At 40.8% G+C, this 22,718-nt stretch overlaps 2 protein-coding genes and 1 pseudogene across 3 annotated transcripts in view; 1 reads left to right on the forward strand and 2 right to left on the reverse strand.

The window, feature by feature from the left end:
- The window catches only part of Pdzrn4 (PDZ domain containing ring finger 4), a 348,820-nt gene that overhangs the window by 236,142 nt on the left and 89,960 nt on the right, over window positions 1–22,718 (forward strand). The window lies entirely within an intron of this gene.
- Gxylt1 (glucoside xylosyltransferase 1) overlaps window positions 1–22,718 on the reverse strand; it is an 817,907-nt gene that overhangs the window by 223,998 nt on the left and 571,191 nt on the right. The gene's annotated exons all lie outside the window — the stretch shown is intronic.
- Window positions 853–1,348, reverse strand: LOC142843278 (large ribosomal subunit protein eL20 pseudogene; annotated as a pseudogene).

Consider the following 22,718-nt stretch of genomic DNA (forward strand, 5'->3'; position numbering starts at 1 on the left):
TCTCAGTGATTTAAATTTCCCTTACTCAAGGGTTGAGAGGATGCAATATGTTGTGGTAAGTCTTACATTGCTTGTGGGTTTTTTTGTTGTGTTTGCATATTTGTTGAGATGTGTGTATGCGTGTGTGTTGTGTTCTGTTTTAACTTTCCTTCTTTTTCCTACTTTTTGGCTGTTATCATTTCTGTGAGTCCCCTTAGAGGATGATTTCGCTAGAAATTACATTCCTTGGTGATACTTTGAGTGGAGGGAGATGACAATAGTGCTATTCACTAATTTACCAACTGTCTGGGTTTATCTTTGCTGTTAGGGATGCTTGTCTGCTTCTTGTGTGTCCATTCAGAGTTCAGAGACCTGAGTGTGGGGATTCTGGTTAGAGAAAGAGTCGATACATTTAGTGTACATTTAAGTAGTTAATTTAGGCAGAATATGTACATTTAAGTAGTGAAACAAGGAAAGAATAGAGAAAGGAGGAGAAAGGATTTGAAGTACAATTTTTAAATGAAGTATATGGGTTGGAGTTATTAGAGATGATAGAGAAATGATCATAGGAAAATAAAAGCAGAGAATAAAGTTTTGTTTTAAGGTATAGAAAAGTATACAAAGGAAAGTCACAAAAGTCTTCTCAAGTGAGGCATGTAACATTGTAAATAGTAATAAAATTTGGGGGGAAAATCTAAACAACTAAAACATTTTATAAAATTTAAAGAGGCAGTAACATAAAATAGTTGACATTATGTTCTTCTTTTCCTCTCTCTCTCTCTCTCTCTCTCTCTCTCTCTCTCTCTCTCTCTCTCTCTCTCTCTCCCTCTCTCTCTCTCTCTCTCTGGTGTTTTATTCAGTGGGTCTCTGGGTCTAGAAGGTGTTAGACCCTTTGGTGGTGAAGCGAGGCTTGTGTAGGCGCCGCAGCACACAGTGTGGCAACAGGAACTTGAACTTGGAGTCATGGAAGCCACCCGGCAGGCTGCAATCTCTTCCACCTTCATGATCTGAATGGACTGTGCATAGGCATGGTGTTGGGCACCCATGTCTGGGTAGCACTGTATGATAGCACCAGCAGGGGTCAGGTCACGGTACTGGCTGTACATGTTGTGTGTTCCACTGTGGGAGTCACAGTGCAGTCAGACACCCAAGTTCTTCATACACAGTGGCGATTTCTCAAACACCTGTCCACAATACACTATCTCTCCCGATGACTTCTTCATCTTCAGCTATGACATAAAATACCGGAAGCAGGACTTGGCCACCACATGGTTGGGTGCGAAGATGCACATTTGGTTCAGTGGTGGCACTTTGGTGTGGGCAAGCAGCACCCTACCTTGTACTCCCAAAGTGTGCACAAGGCCTTCATGGCGATGCGTCCTCATTTTCCTCTCATTAAAATGAGGCTTTCCCCTGCCCTGGGCCTGTCATTTGTAACTCTCTACATGTGGGGAAATGATGCTTTTCTCTGCAGTTCAGGGATGTGAGACCATGTGTCCTCCTGATAGGAGAGACTTTTGTGAACATAGAACATACTTTCTTTCTAAGTTTACCCTAATTGCTCCCAAGTAATTTACAGCCCCACCCTTTGTGAATTAGGACTCAGAGTTTCCACAGCAGCACTTTCTGTGATTTGCTTCTGACAGGATGTGAAAGCCCTCCCACCTAAGTACCGTCTCTGCTGATCTTGGCTCCACAACACAGCGCTCCCCATAGTCAGTTCCTGGAGTGGCAGAGCGTGGGGAGTCATTTTCTCTGCCTGACAGTCTCATGGTCAGGGTCCCTGGTCACACGCTTGTGTTTACCCTGTTCTGGGCTGTCCTTTCTGCATGGAGTTCACTGTCAGAGAGATCAACACTGATTTACGGTGAAGAGGCAATGAGGCCTCTTCATGGTTCAGCAACTATGCCACTTCCATGGGCAGTTCACTGGCAGACGCGTTTAAGGCTCATCAGAAGGGTATGTATGGCAGCCACGACCCTGCTGCTGCATCAACGGTGGTAGCAAAGTCAAGTGCCCAGGTCCATTCATGGAAGACATTTTCTGGAACATAGAAAAAAAATCTGCTCGGCCAGTAGGTTAGGGAGTCAGAGAGAGCAGCTTGACCCACGGTACAATAGCCCTGGTGCTTCTCCTTCCCTTACTTGCTCAGATGTGGCCTATAGTCTGCCATCTTGGCAGAAATGGCCAGCTTCAGGCCGAATTACCTTCGCTCTCTGATGGGTCTTAAAGTCCAATATTTTAGCAACTACGAAGAAGTAAAAACGCGTTGGTAGGCTGAGGAAGCACCTGGTACTTAGAGAGGCCTGGCAACGGTGAAGCACAAGCACGCTGACCTCAGGTGGGTGAGACACGTGGCAGCGTGAGCGGCCAGAGGAGCTGAGTCCAAGCTGAGCCCCACTGAATAGGTTCATAATTTCCTTAACTTGCATGCTGCTTTTTAACATTAAAAACAATGTGCTTTTTGAGGAATCGGCAAGAAATGGGACTTCTCATGAGAAGTTTAGCTCACGTTTAGACAATCTTGTTTTGTTTTGTTTTGTGTTTTGATTTTTCTTTTCGAGACAGGATTTCTCTGTAGCTTTGGAGCCTATCCTGGTACCAGCTCTGTAGACCAGGCTCACCTTGAACTCGCAGAGATCCTGCCTCTGCCTGCCGAGACCTGTGCCACCACCACCACCCAGTCATTTAGACAATCCTAATACTTTACATTTTCAATACTTTCCCTTCGTTATGTGCTTGGTTGTGAAGATAGTCCACAACCTAAAGTGTACACACTGGCACACACATGCAAGCATATTATGGCACTATATTATCATTTCTAAATTTAGTGTGTGTGTGTGTGATTGTGTGTGTGTGCATGCGTGAGTGAGTGCACGCACACATGTACACACACACACACACGCATGTTATGGCACTTACGGAGGTCCGAGGACTCTGTGGAGTCTGTTCTCTGCTTCTGTCTTTACATGGGTTTCAGAGTTGAACTCAGGTCATCAGTTTTGTGAAAAAAGTGGCAAATGTTTTTCCCCACTGAGCCATCTTTCATGCCCCTTGCCTTCATCTTTATATTCCCTTTTAAAGGGAAAATATCATTTTTTCAGTAAGCTCACAGACTTCAAAGACAAAATATCCAGAAGAGAAAAAAATCATATATGTCTCTCCTGAGGCTTTCTTGGATTCTTATGGCACCTCGGGACTTTTGGAGAACAGGATATTAAATATTTCTTTTCCTTTCTCAAAGCAGTTGGAGGGAAGAGTGAGCGGCTGGGGTTTCTCCCACCCCTACGTGGGGAACTTCAGATAGCGTGTAGCATTGATGTGTGACATGCTGCTTCTTTCTAAAAGCATAGGAATATTAAAACACTCCTATTATCTGTGCTTAGCCTCGAGCCTCCTTTAATGATCCTCCCAGATCTTGCAAGAACTCAGACTAAATCGAGTCCATGAGTTCCAATAGTAGAAACACAGTGTCAATTAATGGTTCTTGTCAGGACCCATAAATTATGATACCTAACGGTTAGCCATTTTTATATCTCCTCACGGTACTTGGGCAGCTCATTAAAGCCTCTCGCCTTTGCGCTGATGTGCTCCTCAAAAGAAAAATCAGCCAATCAGATGGCTCTCTTGGCTGAACTCAGAGTCCAATAGCACACATTACATTACCATGCCAGAACCTTCCTCTCTGACTTTTGAACATATGTGCTTTTCATTTAAATTTTTATAGGCATTCTTTGCTGTATCCCAATCTTTAAAGACACACTTTTACAAGTAGTTGGATTAAAACTTATGGAAAAATTATCTGTGAAATCGTGTTCTCTCCTTTGTTTAGCTATCAACGAAGCTCAGCTTATTTTACTTAAGTGAGTACTCATCAGTGTAACTGAGAGAATTCATACATCTTTCCCTACCACCATATGAAGTTTAGAATGATAGTTGGGAATAATCACTCATAAATCTATGGGGTAATTAGTAAACCTGGAATATTTCTCAAATATGAATCCTACCTTCTCAGAACCGCAGTCTTGCTGCAGTTTGTTTCCAGGAACTAACTTGATATTACTAACGACAGCACCATTTCTTATTTTAGTACAGTAGTTGGGGTCAAATCCTGCCATCTATGAACAAGCTATTCATTTGAGATATGACATTTAAGATCATTTACCCCTATTTCTCACCTACTCTAAAGCATAAAAGACAAAACCTTCTGCCTATGAGTAATGAATGCATGCAAGGAACATATTAAACACTTTATACTGAGTGTGTGCTACATAAATGCTGACCAGACTTGTTTTCTATATTTCTGCCTCATATAATAAAACCCTGACTGATCAAGGAATATGAAGGCCAAACAATTCATAACAGATATGGTGAGAGATCTATCTGCATTGTCATGTCTGGGCACAAGACTGTGTGCTCTACTCATCCGGAGATGACAAGACCTTAGCTTAGAAGCTGACTGTCCCTGTGGATTAAATCTGGTATGGAAACAACAGCTCCGGAAATTCCCAGTATGCCATGTGCCATGACTCATAAAATGTGTTACTATTCTTACAATCACCTGTGTGGCTACAAAAAGTCATTTACGCCTAGACCTTTCCCACCTCATTAAAAATATGTGGAAAAGGGGAATTAAAAAAAAATCTCCTCGCTGCAAACAGAACTGAATCAGTGTTTATAAGCTTAAGAAACTGCTATAAATAATCGTAGAAAACTATTTTAAGTAAAGGACAACTCAATCTTGTGTGATATTAAGAAACCAGAAGCCATTTTTTTGGGTGGGAAGTTATGGATTGTAGTCATCTTGAACTAGAACTTGAGGCAAGGCAGGTTCCCTATGCCAGTGTCTGTCTTGGCTATGCCTCAATCTCAACAAGAAAATTTAGCCAGAAATATAACTAGAAATTCGCTACTAAGTTTTAGGATGCAACACTTTAACAATTTAAATCTAATCGAGAGGGCTAGGGGAAAACTTAGACAGTGAAATGTGTTCTGTATGAGCATGGAGATGCAAATTTGGATGCCCACAGGTATTAAGCACCTGTAATGGCAATGCCATGGAGGCAAAGACAGAAAGACCCGTGGAGCTCACGGAGCAGCTAGTGTTGTTGAATCAGTGTGCTCCGGGTACAGTGAGAGCCCCTGCCTTGGAAATGGTGGAAAGTGACTAAGGAAGATACTCAGCATTGCCTTATTCTTCACATGTGACAATATATACTTAAATTTTCACATTCATTTATGAACACACTCAAATACACTTGCATACACATACATGTATCAAAAAACCCTAAGACAAAATTCTGTTTAGAAGAGAAAACAGAAAAGTAGCAGTAGCTACTTTTATCAATTTTTTTTTGATTTTTGAGATAGGGTTTCTTTATAGCTTTTTGGTTCCTGTCCTGGAACTAGCTTTTGTAGACCAGGCTCCCCTCGAACTCACAGAGATCCGCCTGCCTCTGCCTCCCGAGTGCTGGGATTAAAGGCATGTAAGTGAAAAATCAATCTTTTCCAGATTTACACAGAACAAAATTATTGAATATCATAAACCTATGTAATAATATTATGCTATTTTAAAGGAAAGTTTTATTTTAGATTCTTGTTACTGGAAATTTTCAACTACAGTCTTGATGGCCACTTGGCAGAGCTATTGGAAGCGAGATTCAGATATGGACACATAGTCAACAGAATTGCTTCCACGCTCCTCTCCCTTTTTTAACAGTGTAAACATAAAGAAATATGTACTTAATTGTGTTAAATACAATATTTGAAATACTTTGTAGAGGGATAGAAAGGTTGTCCAAGAACACCTGATGATCTTCTAGAGAACCAAGGTTAGGTTCCCAGTACCCACATAGCAGATCCAAACCTTCTGTGAACTCCGGTTGTGGGGGCTCTGATGCTTTCTACTGGATTCTAAAGGCAGTATGTACATACTACACAAGCAAGCAAATACCCATACACATAAAATAAAAACAAATGCATCATTTAGAGGAAAAGAAATACTTCTGGAATTATATTGGTGCCATGGTTTAAATGACAGTGGTTGCCGTGGGTTGATGCTATCGAATTCTTGGTCCCCAGCTAGTTGAACTACACTTTAAAGGATCAGGAAGTTGGACCTTGTTTGAGGAGGTGTGTCATGGGAAGCAGACTTGAGATTTCAAAAGAGTTGTAGATTCTCAGTGTTCTCTCTCTCTCTCTCCTCTCTCTGCCTTGTGGTTGTGGATCAAGTTGTGAGCTCTCACCTGTTCCTTCATTATGTTACTATGGATTCGAGCCCTCTGAAACCATAGGCCAAATTAAAAATTTTCTTGTTTTTATCACAGTAGTAGAAAAATAACTATGACAGTTTTCATTAAAATATTTTGGATATACTCCACTTAGTGTTGGGCTTATGGTCAAGCCAACTCTTTTCAAGTTCCACGGCATATAGATATTCACAGAGTAACACAAACTATTTAACTATTAATAATACCTAGTCTAATTTTTTTCATTAATCAATAAAAGCAACATATGTGCAGAAGGACCTCCCACACCAGTCATCTGCTCCTGGAATCTTGTGAGTAGAGGTTAGTGGTGCTGTTACACATCCACGGTACATAGTACTGCACCTCGTTAAGAACAAGAAAAAGAACTAGTTATCATAAAATGGCGCTAATGCCACAGCTAAGAAAGCACAGCCTAGAGGACCCTCTATGCTTCGGCAAGCAGTTCAACCATGTAGAAAATCTTATCCACACTGGGAAAAGGTTGTAACCAGGGTGGTGATGCAGTAGATGGCTGTATCTACACATCTGGAACCTCAACAATGTACTTAAGTGTTTGATGGAGGCCCCGAGAGAAACCTACCATTCTCTAAAGTAAATTTATCATTTAACTTTTAACATTCAGACTTCATCCATTTGGGGTATTTTTTCTGAGAATTCCAGTATTCCTTTTCAACATAGAACTCTTATCTTGTTATATGATGAATCTAAAATTGGTAAAATTTTAATGGCATCATCAATTCCCCATAGTTCTCAGCATCCTTAAGGCTTCCAAACTGAACACTTCACAGGGACCTAGTGTTCTGTGCTCACTATACTTATACAGACTCACCCATACTTATACGACTTGAAAATCATAAGAGTTTCTATCTGCTACCATTGACTTTGATAACAGGTGGTTTTTCCCTTAGAATACAGTATCTGGATTTAAACTAGTCATCATTTTGTATATACTGTACAGTGGTTAATTAGCGGTTGTAGGTATTAGATGGAGGACAAAGGAGAGATATTTCCTTGTGGCATAAAGAGAGTGTTGGGAGCCAGTCAGGACTTTTAATCCCAGCTTTACCACTTATGGTATGACCTTGGTAAAAATCAATTAAACCAATATTTATCTCTTATTGAAAATGTGGATAATACTTAAATCTCCTGTGGGCAGTGAGATAAATGTTGGTGAGCTAATTAATTTACAAATTGCGGGATAGATTATAAGTATGAAGCACTAATTCCCTTCATTGGTAATAACTTCACGTAAATTTAAGACATTGTAGATTCGGGGTTCCTGAATGAGAAATCCAAATTTAACCCTGGAGCAAATTGAAGGGACAAACTGAAGGTGACTCCTCCGACCGCTAATCCAATGTTCTTTTAGTAGGATGTTTATTCTTTAGATTCGTACAATCAAAAAGCAAAAAGCCAGCAAGCTTTCTCCATGTGTGTAAAATTTCCATAGTTGTAGTTCACAGATACACTGACAACCATTAAATAGAGTCCTTTAGAATTCATGTTAATAACAAAGTCAAAGAATAACTTACATGGTTCATAATGTTTTAGCTTGTGTATTGTTTATTCTTTATATGTGACTTCCATATTATTATTTATGAGACAGAGTAGGCATTCAGAAAATTTTTAAGCTAGATGCATTTTCTATTATCCTGCCATCTCATCTTACAGGAGCACCATCTCATGAGCTCCCCAGTGTATTGACTCTGTTCTGCCATATATTTTGAGATATTCTTACCACATTCATAGTGTTGGGATCATACTTCTCCCAGCCCATCTTCTCAGTATCCATCAGTAGACCTCGGACTCCAGCCTGAGATATTAGAGGACGAGTCCCAGAGTTTGAAAAGAACAGGGTAGAATAAGAATAGGGTTCTGCACTCAAAGTGGCTTGTCATGGTTCAGAGAAAAGATGGGTCCGGCTAGGATCTTTAACAAGTTCCTGCATGGAATCACCACACTTACCATTGTACTGCTCAAAGTTTTACACACAGACACATACACACATATACACACGCATGCACACACAAAAAAAACACATGCAAAAACATGAAAGAGAAAGCTATCTTGTGTTTGTAATTACCACCAACACATTTTGTTCTCTCTGGAAATGGCATGCTATGGTCTGGACACATTGAGCACCAAACACATCCTCATGTATTATTTCCTAAGAGTTATATTTGGTCACATGATATTAATGATGGCCCTTGAGAACCCCACAAAATTTCCTTTCTACATTTTGTTCTATTCTTTGGTTCCTAGACCTTCATTATGCCTACCAGCATAGGCTGAATAAAATATTTTCACTTGATATAATTTTAATGACCTGATTCATATCTGTTGCTTTCATACATATTCATATGAAGACCACATAACCCCAGAAAAAATGGAACTTATGCTATGAATTGATTAGCGTATTAAGCAATCGTATCAGATGCATACAAAGTAATATGTTCTCTATTATGTGACATGATGGCTTAAGTTAAAGCCTTATTTATTCAACAGCCTGTAACTCCTATTTCATATACAACAATCTTAAAAATATTAAAAACAAAGAGCTAGTTAAGGCTCACATAGTAAAACACCTGTACAAGGAAGGGGATGCCTAAAACTTGAGAGAAATTTATAAGATTCTCTCTTTTCTATGCAAAATTCTTAGAATTTAAATCCTGCTTTCCAGATGATGTAGAAAAAGAAGGCCCAGGTCATCTGAAGTCCATGACTACTGCCCAATATACAGTTTCTCTCACAAAGCTTAATGCAACGGACAGAAGAGCTACCACGCACTATGTACTATGTCATGCATGAATTCTTGAAAAGCAGAGGAATATGCATGTGCTTGTGTGTGTGTGCGCAAGTGTGTGCAGGATGGCATTGAAAGTATGTGTGTACTTGTATGTGTGTGTACATGAGCATGTATGTGTGTGAGAGAATAATACAAGGTTACCATCTAAGCAGAAGCTATGTTGCTTCAAGGAGGAGAACAGTTTTCACCCTGTGATTTAAAGTTGCAGGTAGTGGAAATCTCTGAGCCTCAACTGGCCCTTTAAAGGGTGAGAGAGGAAAGGACTTGTTTAATGCCGAGTCTAATCATCCCAGCAATGTTTTCAAGATAGGACTGCTCAATGCTCTTTAAAGTATGAGATTCCTGCCCCCACCCTCATCACAAAAGAAGATATAATTCACATAGCATTTATCTGCCTCTCTGTTTGGATGGTTCTGATACCTTTGAAAAGTCCGAGTCATTCTGGGACAGCTGCTTATAAGCTGCCACCGTGAGATGACATTTAAAGAGAGTGAGGGAGATATAGATAGCGCCCTCCTGAACAAACAGAGCCTCGCCTAGAAAGCCAGCGTGGGATGCTGTGCTCCGACTCGCTCTTCTATGCATATGGCATCCCACAAATTATAAATTCTGTTTCGCAGAACTACAATATTTACTACCAGAGGAAAATAGATTATTAATTACAGCCAAAGGCTGCTTTGATTAACTATACAATTAATTAGCTATGCTAAGCCCATCCATCCCAGAGCTCCAAATATTTTCAGCCCGATGATTCTTCTAGTACTTTTAATTAAAATTGTTCTAAAAAGCCACAAGTTAGCTGCATGTGCACTTAAACTGAAGTTCTCTCGGCAGTGTTTCACTGCGTTCCGTATGCCACACAATTAATCTTTAGTGATTAAATGTACATAAAATCATCAGAGATGCAAAGCAATTTGTGCAGACATGGAACAATGGAGAGCTTTTACCAGGCCTTGAAAGAATCGTTTTATCTGCTGAAAATTATTTTAAAAGCATAAAGATGTTAATTGTTTGAAGGAAGCAAATTTACACAATTTACCCTTTTTCCACCTCCTTCCAAATACAGCAACATAAAATAAACAGTACTAGTACTGAGATGTTTCGTGGCAATTTAAGAACATGATGACTCTATTTGCTCTTGCATCCAGCCTTTTGCCATGTGTGTTTGCTTCTGAAGGCATACACAGAGTCTAGTAAGACACTCTGTTCACAAAGGACAAAGAATGTATGACAATCCCATCATGTATACTACACAGACACCAAGCAGTGAAGAGAAGAAGCCAAGTGCTCACAAAGTGCCGTTCCCAATCCATGTGTCATTGTTCCTGCATACACCCAGACAGGCTCAGATCCCTGGGTGAGCGCTGATCCACACCCAGTCCAGCTGTTGTTTCCTTCATGGTCGTTCTGTCTGAATGCCTCTCTGACTGTGTCTACTACAGAAAACGTCTGAGTACCCAGGTAGTATTTCCACCTGCACCTTGTCCCATCTGTGAGGCTGTCCCAGCTAACAGTGCCATGCCACGTATATTTTAGGATGGGCCTTGAACAGGGTATCTCAAGATAAAAGGTATTCTAAATGTCCCATACAAAATAGTAAAGTTATTATTTTAAATAAATATCTTCAGCTGGATGGTGGCACATGCTTTTAATCCCAGCACTCAGGAGGCAGAGGCAGGTGAATCTCTGTGAGTTCAAGGCCAGCCTGGTCTATAGAGTGAGTTCCAGGACAGTTAGGACTGTTTCACAGAGAAACCCCGTCTCGAAAAACCAAAAATAAATAAATAAGTAAATAAATAAATGTCTTCATTTTTGTCTTTCACAACTTTATATCTTCTTCAAAGATTTATTCATTTTCTATGCATGTGTGTGCACATACACATATGTATGTATGCAATACACATGCCCATTATTCACAAAGGCCAGACGGAGAGGCCAGATTTCCCAGTGTTAGAGCTCCAAGATGTTGTGAGCTGCCTTGTATAGGGGCAGGGAATAGATCCAGGGTGTTCTAGAAAGAGGAGCACACATTTTTAACTGCTGAGCTATCTCTCCAACCCTTTATTCTTTAGTAATATCAACTCTTTCTTTTCCAAGCGTATTAGTTTGAGGAAATTGAGAGGATATTTAAAAGGTTTGACCCGTGACTGTCAATACTTTGAAACTCCCCTATGGAGATGGTCTTTCTATAGTGGGTTTACATCATAGACTGAGTTCTAGCAAGCAGCGGTTTATATTCACGTGGCAGATTGATTATAATAAATGATTTAAACTTCCTGCCTCTCCTAGAATCCTGGCAATTTGTTCATATTTGGGCCCATCCTGTCACATTTGTGTGAAATCCCTTTTCTCCTTTAGACTCTAGGCTGGATATGCCTCTGGTGAGGAAATGGGCCAAGCAAGTCCTTTCTAGTGTTACTTCTCTTGTTCTAAAGCTATTACATATTCCACTTGGTAAAGCTTATATCCCATGTGGTATATTTTAGAAGACATTATTATAAAATATGTGGAAAGACAGACAGGGGGAGAAAGAGATAGATGATAGAGAGAGAGATGATAGATAAACAAATAAATAGAGCAATTGATGATAGGTAGAGAGTGAGAGAGAGACAGAGACAGACAGAGAGAGACAGACAGAGACGATAGACAGATAAATAGACAGAGATAGAGATTTATAAAGGGTCAATCTCTTACTTATCAAGGTGGATAATACTCAAAAGAAAATAGTGTTTGTGGCTGCCAGAAGTAGGTATTTTCCACGTGTATGTATTTTCTAAAACAACCACTAAAATTAAAAGCCTACAAAAGATGCATTTCCATATAGAATGCATTTATAGTTTTAGGATCAATCTTTAGCTCTCACAGCTCACATTTCTGATCAATGTGAAGTTAATTGATCAGAGTTCAAATCACAGGAAGGTTGTATGGAAAGCTGCTTATGTGGTTTGACCGATAAAATACGAGAATGGGAGTATCCATGCCCCATGTCACAGCCCTTTGAATCTCTTCTCCCAAGTAGACTCTCCTGAGCTACCCAGCCTCAGCCCGGGCACACATCACATCTCCCTATTTCGTTCCTAGTGATTTCTCCACACCCATTCAGTTGTTTCTCACCACAGCCTTCAGGGTTATTCTCCCAAACATAAACAATACCATGCAACTTTCAAGGGAAAAGCTGTTGCAAGCCTACCCCTTGGCATAGCCTGAAGAGGGCAATGGATCCTTGTCAGTCTCCAAAGGCTTCTCCAAAGCCTCCACACAGTCTGCAGAAGGCTTACACTTCCATGCCTGGGTCAAAGGATGGAGCGGCATAGCCATGAATCTCCTTATCCCTTTGTTGTCCCAAAGAATTCTTAACACTGCCATTAAAATCTTCGCAATTTTATTGCTGGCTATGCATCTAAACTCATTAAATTCTTGAAGTAAAATACTGAGATACTGAGATCTGAAGATAAACAATAAACTATGCATGATCTTAGACATAATACATATATATGTGTGTGTATATATATATATATATATACTTTGATTATATTTCCCCCATTACCCTCTCCAATGCCCTCATAACCCTTTTTTTCTTCCCTACAAATCCACTCCTTACCCACCTGTCTTCTTGCCCCTTCGGTGGCCCAAGGCTTTTAATTAGAGTTCCCTACATGAACACAGGGGAGAGGTTATTTATGAAGCAAAGATACTTAACCAGTAGCCACACCTCTAAGGAATACAACTCACCTTCCCTAAGCAACTACTGACAACTTGCAATTCCCCCAGAGTGTAGGAAATTCTCCTGAACCCCTACCTCACCCTGGTAGCATGCTGATGGTCACAGTCTTGTACAGGTCTTGTCTAGAGAGGCATCATCACCACCACAATTTGTGAGTATAACATTGTTAAATTTTGTTCTTGTTGCTATTGTTGTTGTTGTTTCTTAACAACCATTTGTGCTCCCATTACAAAGGTCAGAGAAAGAGTTTCCTCTAAGGGCCAGAAACTTCATTTTTTTTTAACACAATGAGAAAAAAAAATGAGTGTCTCTATTGAAACCTTTAAGTACTAGTAGCTTTTTAATAGGTTGTTTAATTGCAAGGAAGTTTTGTTCTTCAGGAAAAGTTTGAATTGATTTTAACACTCTTTTCCTTATTTGTGCCTCTTGTCTCTTCATCCTCCGACCTGTTTCCCACAATGCTAGCTTTCCAGCAGAATTTCTCATTAAGTTTGAGATAGTTGGATCTGATATGTCAGAGACTCAACAGATAGGTTATTAATAACCACCTGCATGAGCTGTACGTTATCCCAGGAAGTGAAAGGTCAGGGCGCACTGGTTACCCTATCATTTCATCGGTGGGCTCCTCTCCATAGCCTTTCCCATCATTACTCACTGCTTAGGGAGCCACTTGAGATAGAAAACGTCTTTGTGTAGGGATGAGAGCACTCCCACCATTAGCCAGAAGGCAGCCATTTATCTTTTTAAACAGCTTAGCTTGGAGAAGAACAGGACGCTCAGTGACATTCACCAAATGAAGTGTTATGACAGTGATAAAGTCGGCGATACCAATTGTGGATTTTCGCCTATAGGGATGTGTGTTTGCACATGCGCGTGCATCTTCTCATGCACAGATGAGATGAAATCAATTTCGGGAGTGAGGGTGTGTTTCTCTAAAGGTATGTAAGAGACCAGGGCTGGAGATGGCTCAGCAGTTAAGAGCACTTGCTACTCCTCCAGAGGACCCCAAGCTGGGTTCCCAGAATCCATTTGGGCAGCCACATAACTCTTAAAACTCTAGTTTCAAAGGATTTCATACTCTCCTCTGGACTCAGGTGACATCTATACACACTTGGTGCACACGTGCGTGTACACACAATCACACACACTACTTTTAATCTTATCTTGAAAAATATTTAAAAGGTACACGAAAACAGAAGCAAACTCTGTAGGAGGGTCTTCATCAGACAATTCCTTATAACTATTTGGGAACTCTAAATGATTATAGCATAAACCCATTTTTAACTGATAACAAAACAATATTTTTGTAAAAGGTCAATCTGACATAATTTTTGCCCGTAAAAAAGTTCAAGATGTCAGCCAATTCAGAGATTTGTGATTGGCCAATATGCAGAGGGGAGGTGTCTGTTTAGTGCTCAGCCCTAAGTTGGACATCTACATAATATCCCCACTTCTCAAGGTACAGGGAACAGGAGACAGAAATATCGTGCAGGCCAGTGCACATGAAAGACTGGTCAAATTAGTGTGTTCATGAGATCACAGCAGCTATGGCTATCTAACCAAAAGCAACGCAAGACCAAGCCAGTCAGCGTCAGCATGGACAGAGGAAGGGCCCATGATGTGCCCCCCCCCCCCAGCTGAGGAACAATGGCAGCTGATAGCTGCTGAGGGCAGGAAAGCCAGTTTTCTTCAGCAGTCTTCTGTTTTGTTGTTTTTCAAGACAGTGTTTCTGTATGTAGCCCTGGATGCTCTGGACCTAGCTCTGCATATCAGGCTGGCCTTGAACTCAGGGAGAGCCAACTGCTTCTCCCTCTTGAGTGCTGGAATTAAAGGTGTGAGCCACCACTGCCCAGCCAGCCATAAGTAATTTTAACAGCGGGGTTAAGTCACATAGATTCACACGGCAGCTTTCTCTGCCTTTTTTCGTTACTATTATTTAACTTAGGAATCTTCCAAAGCACAATTTTTTTGTTTGTTCACTTGTTTCTTGTTTGTTTGTTTGTTTTTGACAAAGTCTCGTTGTGTAACCCAGGTTGGACACAAACTCATAATCGTGCTTAGGCCTCAGCTTCTGAAGTGCCGATGCCGCAAGTTGTTCCGCTATGGCCAGTCCACAGGGGCTACTTACATTGATCAGAGTTCTGGACAGAACCACAAGGCACAAATAATTAAGTGGAAGAAGATTTAACAGTAGGGGAAAATGAAGAGATGGTTGTCAAATGAGAGGGAAAAATCTAGGGAAGAGCAATAAAGGGAAGTCTTTATCTGTTTGATGTTTAATTGATAAAGGATGCCTGTACTTGATTACAGGATATACCGTGGTGCTTTAGTATATATTACACTGTGGGAAAAGATTTAATCTAGTTAACACATCGGTTGTGGGATGCATTTGGCTTTGTGTAGTGAGGTCTTTCAGTATCTACTTACAACTTGGAAAGCACAATCCATTTTTATCGTGTACTCCATATTATCAGACAAACTTGGAGAAAGAATGGGAGTTGCTTGGACAACTTTCTTATGTATAGACCTGGAAGGTGAGCCAGGGATGCGAGCAAAACATAGCATGCACTGGCAACCTGAAAGCCACACGGGGAAAAGAATGTCTTCTTATCCTTGGTGAGCAAGCCACATAGAGGACGTGGGATCCTTGCAGAGGCCATGGAAAGGACTCCAAATATATTCAATCCCAAAATGGCTGCATTGAACTCAGCAACTGGGTAAAAAAAGGACAGAAGAAACGATTGATTCAAACGTAAGGCAACAGAGGAAATAGCATTTGTGAAAGGCTCAGCCTCAATAAGTTTTCTAAGCATGCTTATGAATTGCTTCAGGGACAGTTTTGAAAAGATCACAGCAGATTCTTTACATCTGAAAAGGAAAGGAAAAGTGAGCATTGTTTATGTCTGAGAAATTCTATCAGAGGGAACCATGGGTAGATCACAGAGGAGCAGGCTGGACCATTGTGGTGTTGTGACCCCCAATTGGGGGATTTCAAGACCGGGTCTTACTAGGTAGTATAAGCCACACTAGAACCTGATAATCTTCCTGCTTCAGCCTCCTGAGTCATAATTTTGTGAAAGCCTCGCTAGATTGCTGGAAGTCTTCAACAGGATTGCATATATAATTAATTTTAACCTAACCAAGTTTGTTAGTTGTTGATGTGTATGGTGTCTGTCTTAGTCAGTGTTCTATTGCTGTGACAAGACACCATGACTATGGAAACTCTTACAAAGGAAAGCATTTAATAGGAGCTGGCTCACAGTTTTGGAGGCTTAGTTCATTCTCATCATGCCAGGAAGCATGGTGATGCACAGGCAGACATGACGCTAGAGAAGCAGCACAGAGTTCTACATCAAGATTGACAGGCAACAAGAAAAAAGAGTGCCACTGGGTCTGATTTGGACTTCTGCAACCCCAAAACCCATGCCCGGTGACACACTTCCTCCAACAAGGCCACACCTTCTCCAAAAGGCCACACCTCCTCCAATATGTCCACACCTCCTAATCCCTGTCAAGTGGCACCACTCCCTAATGACAAAGCATTCAAATATATGAGCCTATGGGGATCATTCCTATTCAAACCATCATAGTACCATACAAAGAACTTCGTAGGAGAGGATGCAAAAATGTCACAAGTTATAACCTAAGCAATGATCTTTACTGGAGTAGCATGCAAGTCCAGAGCATGCGACACATACACAGACATACAAGAGGCCAGCATCAGCTGACTAGACAGAGGATCTGTGCACACAACACCATTACTCTTTTCTGCACAGAACTGTAAATCAGTGGACAAAACAGGAGGCTCCAATGCCAGGAGTTTGCATTCTCTGGGCCAACCCTGTACCTAAATCCTGGGAGCTTCAGAGCTCTGGGAAATGTGTGGTAGACTCATACAGAAAGAAAATGAAGCCACCTCTCCCTCATGGTCCAGACAAGACAAAAGAAGCTTAAGGCCCACCTCTGGGTGAGCCTGCTCATTTTGTCACATGGATATTTACTGTGTAATCTCCCAAAATCTGACCACTGGACTGTCTGTGAAAGACATGGAACATAACAGATGTGGAGGTCAATGTGGTCTATGGTTTTACATTCTAGTTACATGAATAATGAATATATACCTACCCAACACAAATTGTTTTCTCACTGATAATTTTTTAAACACTTAAAATTAAGCAAAGCAGGTGAAGCATCATGTCCAAGCAGAATTATAACACTCCAGCCATTCATATTTTCTTTTTTAAATATTTTTTATTTATTATGTATACAATATTCTGTCTGTGTGTATGCCTAAAGGCCAGAAGAGGGCGCCAGACCTCACCACAGATGGTTGTGAGCCACCATGTGGTTGCTGGGAATTGAACTCAGGACCTTTGGAAGAGCAGGCAATGCTCTTAACCACTGAGCCATCTCTCCAGCCCCCATTCATATTTTCAATCTGAAATTGGGTCATAGCAATACAGAATCACTGGTATCTATACTTCCTTTATTGAGGTTTTGTTTTTTTGTTGTTTAATTTTGAGACAGGGTCTCCCTATGAAGCCCTGGCTGTCTTGGAACTTGTTACATAGACCAGGTTTGTCTCAAACTTACAGAGAGCCACCTGCCTCTACCTTCCAAGTGCAGGCATCAATCAGTTTGCCACCATGTGCAGCTTATTAAATACTCTTACATTTATTCTCTCTTGGAAGATATAGGTGCTTAGAAACCTGTATTTTTCTTAAGAGGCATGGGGGAGTTGAAACTCTCATTAGTCCCGGATAGCTAATTCTAGAAGTGATCACTTATTGGTGACTTCTTTGAACTCAAAAGTAGGGAGCCAGTTGTTTTCTTGGCTGTGGAGGGGAAACAATCAAAGAGAAGCAGCTTGTATCCAAGTGGAGACACTTGGCCCCTGGGAAGTGTCAGAATGAGTGACCGGTTTGCTCAGTGCTTCCGAAAGTGTAGATGATCCCATCAAACAGAAGCGTTGTCAAACATTACCATAATATGGTTTACATATGAAAAGCTGCCTTCTTTACTTACGTTCACAGGTTGCTAGGGATTAATTAGTCCATCTGCCACAACAAATGAATTCACACATCCTTTGCACCGACTGCTGAAAAGTGAATTTTTATCCACTTAAAATTGAACCACCAATATAATGAGAAAGTAATTACTTTCGAAAACACGACACCTATTTTCCATACATCAAAAAACTTCTATGTGTTTATCACAAGCCATCACTCAGATATATAATCGCAGAACTATTTTTCAACGTAGAACTGATTGGGGGAAGAACTTCATGCAATCAGACATTGTGTCCCATCATGTGTTCATTGGGTGATCAGAGCGCACACTTGATTCAGTTAAGAATCTTCACTTGCATCCAGCTCCTAGTTTCGTCTTCATGAGCACATCCCCGCTACTTAGTCTGTGTGCGCATAGACCTATGCCAGAATCTAGCCCACCTGGGGATAGCCCTCTGCCATATTTAATCTGCATGAGCATCTCCCTGTCCAACCGTCTAGTCTGCCTGAGGATAGCCCCATTCTCCTATTTAGTGTGCATGAAGATAGCCCCATGCCTCTATTTGTCTTGGAACTTATGCTTGGCCTCTCCGCTCCTCTTCTTTGCCTTGGTCTATCTGGTACCTTGTTTTGTCACAACATGTCGGCTTTCCCACTTACTTTGAGTCAAGTGGCTTACATACCTTTCCAGGTCACAGTCCTTGCCCTCTGATGGCTGGCCTGTTCCCAATGTCAACTAAGCAGATGTTTGCAGTTGCGCTGTAATTGCTTCATTGAAACAGAACTGTAGCATGGCTTGAGATACCCTTACCAATTTCCAGTTATTATAGTGACATGCATTTGTACCATTTTCTTTAAGGTGCTTGATTTCTCACTCATTCCATCTGAAAATCCCTTCACTGAAGTTTCCTTTCCTACACGATGATCGAGTCCACCTGTAACCCCTCAAGAAACTCCTTCGCATGAAGGCTTCAAGCTCTGGCCCATGACTTGGCAGATTTTAACATCACAGCTTTCCAGCAGCTCTGCTTCTAAGCCTCTCTGCCACTTTTTGTCTTCCCCCAAATCAGCTTTTCTATTTCTTGCAATTAAAGATTACCTCGTTGACACTGAGCATCAGGGTTAGCTTTCTACTTTTTTCCCCTACCTTTTCTAGAGGGCTTCTCTACTTCCTGTCCTAAATTACAAAGCAAATAAGCCCTGTTCATTGTTCATACAAAATCATATTTAAGACTGAACCATAGAAGGATCTGGAAGGGAAGGGGAAGCAGGCACGACAATGAAGTACCAGAATCATAAAGGCAGGACCCATGAAACACCAAACCCCTGGTGATTTAAAATTTCACTACTTGAAAATCTGGTTCTTATAACAAATTATTTATTAATTTGCTGCACGGTTTTCTCACAGAAGGGTGGATATTCTTCTAATATTGTTTCCTCTAGCCCTACCTGCAGATAACTGAGCAAGGCAAACTGCCAGGAAAAAAAAATCCTAATTAATCTATTTTTTTTTTCTGTTGTGAAAGCCATAATTTATAAAATGGTGACCTTTTGGAAGGCTAACAATATGTTGATGAACTTCAAATGAAGTGAAAAAACTGTTTAGTATTAGTAGTACTCACATTTTCTAGGAGCGCACGTGGGGCATCAGAGCCTTTAAAGGTCAGAGACCTCCTTACTTTGAAAGATATTAACTGGCTTATGAAAACAGAGGTCAGCCATATGGTAGCTGACAAAAAAGGGCATTGCCCAATAGGGAAGTAAGATATCTGAGATTACATTGACTGTCCTTTTGAAAGATTATATTTGACTGTCCTTAGAGCAAAGAATTAAATTTGCATATAAATGCCACGGTGGCGAATGAATAAGTGTACAGGTCATAGACTAAACAGCAAATGATCTTCTGCATAAATGTTAAAGTTATTGGTATACACAGAATGTTGCCATGAGAACTAGTGGGTATTTTTGCTTGCCAATATGCTTTTCAGTGAATTTTACATTTCTGCAGATTTTATTATACAGACTGAAATAGTCAAAATTAACCTTAACGCATAGGTACACAAGGAATGATTATGGAAACTCATTTTTAATATAATATTTGTTTTTAGAGTTTTATACATGCATGAGGTGTATTTTTATCATATCTACTCCCCCTTGCCACCATCCAAGTTTCTGGACTCCCCATTACATATCTCCTTCATGACTTCATGCCTTCTCCTCCTCTGTTTTTCCTCACTGAGTCCATATGCTGCCCATACAAATGCATGTCATCCACCAGAGCTCTGGAAGCCTACATCATAGAATGGTAGAAGATTGTTTTGGTTTTTCTTGTTTGTTTCCTAAAAGTCTCCTATATTTGGTTTGGCACCTCCTTTGTTCACTCTGGGAAATGTTCTCTTATGATTCTTCTTAAAATGTCTTCTATGCCTTTAAAGCAAGATTATACTTCTATGACTAATAAACTCAGGTTTGTTATTTTCAGAGTGTTACTTGTATATGGGAATGCTTACTGGGGACTTATTATTACTTTTACTATCATTATTATTATTATTATCATCATCTTCATCATATTTTTATCCTGGTTAGATTGCTTCAGTTCTTCCTTCACCGTTCAAGCTCCAATAATCTGTTCTCTCTATAATGTATTCTGTTAATGAGATCTTGGAGGGTTTTTTTTTTTAAATTTGACTCACTGTGCTTTTTTTTTTTTTGCCAGCATTTCAAATCCAATTTTCTCCAGTATTTCTCTTTTTGTTGAATTCCTCTTTCATATCATCCATAGCCTTTTCTTATCCCTTTAGGCTCTTTGTTAGTCTCTTTGAACATTCTTGTAATCACTATTTTGAGTTCTCTGGGCCTTCATCTAGTCACACTAATAGCTTTTTTTTATAGAAGTTATACTTTGTTAGGGATTTTGGGGGGGGGTACACATGTTATTTCATTGCTTGGTTTAGTTTTATTAACTACATTTATTTCAGTGAAGTATTTGCAATTGTAAAATAATACTTGGGTGTAGTAGACTTGAATGTGTTGTTCAGAAAATAGTTCCTCAGTCCAGGAACTCAGGGTACCTGGTGCAAGCTCTGGCTTATCCCCTAAGTACTATATTAAGTGGGAGAGCAATCCCAGGTCACATCACTACTATTCAACTATCATACCAGTCAATTAATAACAATGGCCCTCTCGACCTCAGTAACTGTGGGACGCCAACTAACCAGGGAGAATATGGAGTATATTCAGATTTTAGTTACTACGATTTGAAGTATGGGGAAAGTAGGGTGCGTAGGAGAAGAATTAAATCTTGGGTCAACTTTGTGAAGTAGCAGGGAGGGGAAAGTAGGGATACTGTGTGGTAGATCACCAATGGGAAGTGGAAGGGGAGGATTCAAGGACTAGAAAACAACAGAAAAGAAGGATATAGGAATGGGGGTTTATGAGATGAGCTGAAAAGTATACTAAAGAATGGTTAGTGTTAACTGGGTGGAGAATCACAGACAAGGGTCTCAAAACCCCAAGAAATACACAAACAAGAACAACACCATCACGACACATGTATGCAAGAGTGAAAATTAAGTAGAAAGGCATAAGAAATCAAGAGAAGATGTCGTGCTGGTAGAGCTGTCCTGAGTTGAAGGATGAGCTTCTCAGATCCTTTTGTCTCTAGCAGGCTTTGTGTGGTACTGGTAACTCCCTGGGGCCCCTGGCTTCTACCGTGGCCTCCTCTGGTTCTGTAGATCTGGGGTATATGAAGAACAGCTTCATTTCCCCCCTTTATTTTATTCTCTCTCCGGGGCAGCTTTCTAGGCAGGTTGATGTGGTACCAGTTGGAGCAGGTTTCCAGCAGAGCTCCGGTCTTCAGTCTTTCTGCCTGTTTCTCTGCAGAGACTTCCACTAGCTCCAGTCAGCCGTCTATAGACACTGTCTTTCTGCAGAGCAAAAGCTTAGTGTGTTTTAAACCTGATTTCTTTCACAAGGTTCAGCAGCAGGGTTCCTCTCTCCTACCTTACCTGGCACACGCCACAGAATCTGGAAACTCGATTTTTAAAGTTGTTTTCGCTTTGAAGGTCACTAAAACAAACATGAATGCCGAACATAAAAATTAGGTTAACCCAGTCAAGGCATCGAGCCCCCTCAGGGAAACACTAGATTAATGGCATTGTCTGTCTGTTGCTTGCTGGCAGACACACTTTATGCACCAGTAGATTCTAACGTGTGACTGAGGCAAACCTGGCGACACATTTCCCCTTTCCTTAGACATTGCTTGAAGCGCCTTCCAAGGGGTGTAGGACTTCACCCTGTCACTGACAGGAAGAGGTTGCTTTTGACGCCAGACTGTCAGAAAGGTAACATAGCAACACAGTTCTAGGAGAGGGTAAATCAGTAGGAAGACACTAGGAGTTCTTTCAGAGAGAAGTAGAGTATAACACAGCAAGAAAAAGTGCACTAAATTTAAGGATAAAAGACTTGGGGAAATGAGTCGGCAGTTCTCACCTTCATTCTGACCCTGGAAGCTTCTCATTGCTGCTTGATCATTCTCTCATAAATACTGGCCAGATTGGGTGGCATGGAGGATGACAATGTTCATCACAGAGCTGGGGTTGTACTCCTGCATTCTGGCCTCTGTTTATGATTCTCTGTCTATCCTCAGGGAGATGGTGGCAGTCCTAGCCCTGGGGCACAGTCACCCAGAACAAGCTCAAGGAATAAACAGCTGTTTACCTAAGCATCCTATGTCTACATAGCCTCCATGACCAAGTTAAACATGCCAAGCTGCTGTCAGTGAAATCGTGGGATCTTTCTCCAAGTTCAGCGCACGGAGACGAGAATCAGAATGTGAACGCATGGGCTGGTGAATACGTGCATTTTACTAAGTGCCAATCAGATCGCCATCTGAGTTTCCCTAGTGATCCAGCAATGGAACTGGGACGTGT

Source organism: Microtus pennsylvanicus, chromosome 2, assembly GCF_037038515.1.
Source record: "Microtus pennsylvanicus isolate mMicPen1 chromosome 2, mMicPen1.hap1, whole genome shotgun sequence".
Taxonomy (NCBI): Eukaryota; Metazoa; Chordata; class Mammalia; order Rodentia; family Cricetidae; genus Microtus; species Microtus pennsylvanicus.